At 45.8% G+C, this 4,592-nt stretch overlaps 1 pseudogene; it reads right to left on the reverse strand.

Annotated features, from left to right (window-relative positions):
• The window catches only part of LOC102760188, a 6,513-nt pseudogene extending 3,689 nt beyond the window's left edge, over positions 1-2,824 (reverse strand).
• Between the last annotated feature and the right edge of the window lie 1,768 nt (positions 2,825-4,592).

Raw genomic sequence — 4,592 nt, forward strand, 5'->3', positions numbered from 1 at the left:
CCAGGCCGAAAACCGACTTCTGCGCATGGGCCACGAAGTTTCAATTGCACTGTACGTGCCCGCCCACACATGGTATTTTGTGGAAGAGCCACACTCAAGGGGTCAAAGAGCCGAATGTGGCTTGCGAGCTGCGGTTTGCTGACCACTGCTGTAGTGAATCAGAGAAAGGATCCTCACTTCCAGGATTCTCACTCACTCGTCAGCTAAAGCTGCCAATGCCTTAGGGCCTCAGTGAGGGTCCGTCTGACTGTGTTGTCAGGGATGAATGTACAGCAGTGACCCCCAAGATTACACATATTCCTCCTTTTTCTGCCAGAATCATATCCAAGGCCAACCTGTTCTCCCAGGTCATCCTGCTGTTGGCATCTAGCTGTTCAGCTATCCCTTTAACTGTGTCTCAAGTGTAGTTAATAATCCTTTGCTGGTTCTAGTAAATAGAATTAATCCACCACATTCTTGTTCACAGTGGCCATCAGCACAGGACAGACTCAAACCCTGCGTCAATCTGATTTCTAGCCTTAAACTCCTTTGGCACTCCTCCTGGAACCCCAATGGGATCTGTGTGTATATGGGGATCAAAGGAGCCCCCTGGACTCTCTCTCCTCTTCCTAGTCTGTGTGTCCATTGAAAAAGGTTTATGATATGTCAGTGTGAAAGGGATAGCCAATTGTATCAGAGCTCAAGTTCCGCTCCATTTGCTGGGCAAGGTCCAAGTCAAGGTCCCCCATAACACCACCAGACATCAGCATGGGGTATCGACAGTGCAGCATGATTGGCTTCTGAGGATACTCAGCCATTTCCACATCCGGATAAATTTCTCATAAACTCCAAGCACTGTTCCCCACCCCCAACCCCCCTTGAGAGGCAGGAGGTATAGTTTACATTGGAGGATGGGGGGCCGGATCATTTTGGGGGTCCTTGCTCTTTACCTCTGTTGAATGGGAACAACAAGGCAAGAGTCTTACAGGAAGCGTTTCCCCAGGCGGTTTCCTCTAGGTACAAAGCAAGCACGTATTCCATCCCATTACTGTCTGAGGTCCATCTGAATGGTAATGGGACCACTCCATTTCCACATCCGGATAAATTTCTCATAAACTCCAAGCACTGTTCCCCACCCCCAACCCCCCTTGAGAGGCAGGAGGTATAGTTTACATTGGAGGATGGGGGGCCGGATCATTTTGGGGGTCCTTGCTCTTTACCTCTGTTGAATGGGAACAACAAGGCAAGAGTCTTACAGGAAGCGTTTCCCCAGGCGGTTTCCTCTAGGTACAAAGCAAGCACGTATTCCATCCCATTACTGTCTGAGGTCCATCTGAATGGAAATGGGACCACTTGGGCCCCTGGCCTTCCTGTCACGCAAGCATAACAGTTGCTTTTATTTAGGGTGTGTACAGAATATTTAATCCATTCCATCCAGGCATTTGTTCCCTTATATCCTACATCTATTTGTGTGGTGGTGGCAGTGGCCTAGGGCAGTGGTCGGCAAACTGCGGCTCACGAGCCACATGAGGCTCTTTGGCCCCTTGAGTGTGGCTCTTCCACAAAATACCACATGCGGGTACGCATGTACAGTGCGACTGAAACTTCGTGGCCCATGTGCAGAAGTCGGGATGAACTGGATCAGAAGTTGGTATAGGCCCGTGGTTTGCAAACTGCGGCTCGTGAGCCACATGCGGCTCTTTGGCCTCTTGAGCGTGGCTCTTCCTAAGCCTTAGGAGTACCCTAATTAAGTTAATAACATTGTACCTACCTATATAGTTTAAATTTAAAAAATTTGGCTCTCACAAGAAATTTCAATCATTGTACTGTTGATATTTGGCTCTATTGACTAATGTGTTTGCCGACTACTAGCCTAGGGGTTCTTGTCCTATGACATCTATTCCTAAATCTAGTCCTAGCCGATCTTTTGACCTAAAGGATGAAATATTCAAGTTATCTATAACCAATAACTTAACTGTGTAGGCATGATCTGGATTGTACTCATTTCTCCAGCCCACATAGTAAGCCCCTGCAATTTGCCAGATTTCTAAAGCAAAAAAAGCCCAGTACATGATGGTTATTAAGACAGCTCACAGTTTTTAACATCAATTTCAAGGGGATATGTCCTGGGATGGCTGTTCAAGTTGAGGTCCATTTAGCATGCAGTCTACATAGCCACCATCCAGAAAAGATTAAACGCATTGATTGCTAAGGGACTGAAATGACAGCCAAAAGTTTTCTGAAACCAGGTTCCAATTAAGGCTGAATTAGTCTTTGCTTCATTTGCAAGGAATAAGGGTAGACTGGTGAAGTCTTCTGAAACAGTCTCCAGAACACTGTCTCCAAAGATACAACAGAACCAACCAATCCACAACACTTTACCTCCTCTGTTCTCAGATGGCAATTGAGATTTTGACAGAATCTGGACGAGAAATGCATCAGGGTCCCATTGTGTTGCTTTCATTCCCAGGAGAGTAGAGAAAATCATTTTGATGTTCAAGTCTTCTCCCACTTCCACAGCAAGTCCCTTTTGCTTTTCAGCAACAATAAATGCACTCAGAAATTTAGAGTACTCTTTGAGATTAGTGTAGGAGAACTCATACAGGGGAGTTAAACTATACAGGGTCCATTGCTTATGTAGAAGGAATGCAACCTTTTGAGGAGCAACATCTTGCAACTGTGAACATTGGGGAATTTTCCTTTGAGGTGAAGGTGGGACAAATCAAGTCAGTTTCCTGACTGATTCTAACTGCTTTTGCAGAGGGGTGGCTCCTTTAAAGTGATCTTTAAGCATTGAGGATGCACTTCGTCTGGGAGTCACTTCTGGGATATCATAAGAATCCATGGTCAATGAAGTGCCGTGATGATGCTGACCCACACCAGCTTCACAAATCATTCTTCAAAACTGGACCCAGCATGTTGCTGAGACTGAAATCCCCTGAAGTAAAATAGCTGCCCAAATGGTAGCTAAGGGCAAGGCTGGAGGGACACTGGCCGATCCCAAATTCCCCTGCACTCCATAAGCAGGTTCACTAGGGACACAAATGTGCCCACTAGGGGCACTTCCAGTCCCTTAGAAGCAGGGGGAGCCCTGCTACTTCACCCCAAGGGACAGTTCTACAGACCCAGCCACCAGCTCTGTGACCCTCGCTCCTCCCGAGACGGCCTCTGCCCACGGAGAGGAAGGGCAAGGGACAGGTTGTCCCACCTGGCACTCTTCACCTGAGCCCCTTGGGAGCCAAGGCAAGGCCAGCCACTAAATCCCGCTGTTGAGAATACCCCTTTCATTTCTTTTTCTTGCTCAATTGGTCTGGCTAGTACTTCAAATACTATCCCATATAATAAAAGGGTAATATGCAAATCGACCAAAGAGTGGAATGACCAGTTGCTATGACACACACTGACCACCAGGGGGCAGATGCTCAATGCAGGAGGTGTCCCCTGGTGGTCAGTGCACTCCCTTAGGGGGAGTGCTGCTCAGCCAGAAGCCGGACTGACAGCTGGTGAGCGCAACAGCAGTGGCTGAAGCCTCTCCCACCTCCGTGTGAGCACTGAGGTTGTCCAACTGATAGCAGTTGGATGTCCCCCCAGGGCTCCCGGACAGTAAAAGGGCTCAGGCATGGGTTGAGGCACCCCACATCCCAATACATGAATGTCATGCACTGGGCCTCTAGTCTGGAATAAAAGTGATGAGAGTGGGCATCCTCTTGTTTCTGATCTCAGTTTTTTGTTGAGTATGATATTAACTGTGGGCTTGTCATATATGCCCTTTATTATGTTGAGCAATATTCCTAGCAATACCCACTTTGTTGAGAGTTTTTATCAGTAAGGAATGTTGGATTTTGTCAAATGTTTTTCTTCATCTATTGAGATGATCATATGATTTTAATCTTTCATTTTGTTAATGTTGAAATTTATAGATGTTCAACTATCCTTGTATCCATGGAATAAACCCCATTTTATCATGGTTTATGATCCTTTTAATGTTATGTTTATTACAGCTTGCTAATACTTTTTTAAAAAATATATTTTATTGATTTTTTACAGAGAGGAAGGGAGAGGGATAGAGAGTTACAAACATTGATGAGAGAGGAACATCGATCAGCTTCCTCCTACACACTCCCCACTGGGGATGTGCCCACAACCAAGGTACATGCCCTTGACCAGAATCGAACCTGGGACCCTTGAGTCTGCAGGCCAACGCTCTATCCGCTGAGCCAAACTGGTCAGGGCAGCTTGCTAATACTTTGTTGAGAATTATTGCATCTTTGTTCATCAGTTATATTGGCCTATAATTTTCTTTTGTTCTGTAGAGTCTTTGACTGGTTTTTGTGTCAGGGTAATGCTTGCCTCATAAAATGAGTTTAGAAATGTTCTCTTTAGTTTTTTTGGGAGGGTTTGCGAACGATTGGTATTATTAATTTCTCTTTGAATGTGTGGTAGAATTCACCAGTGATGCTATCTGGCCCTGGACATTTGTCTGTTAGGAGTTTTTTTGTTTTTGTTTTTGCTTTTTAATTCTTTATTAGTTAAGGTATTACAAATGTGTCCTCATCCCCCCCCATTAAGCCCCTATCCCCACCCCACTCATGCTCTCCTCCCCCTGTTGTCCA

The sequence above is a fragment of the Myotis davidii genome, unplaced genomic scaffold, assembly GCF_000327345.1.
Source record: "Myotis davidii unplaced genomic scaffold, ASM32734v1 scaffold2485, whole genome shotgun sequence".
Lineage (NCBI taxonomy): Eukaryota > Metazoa > Chordata > Mammalia > Chiroptera > Vespertilionidae > Myotis > Myotis davidii.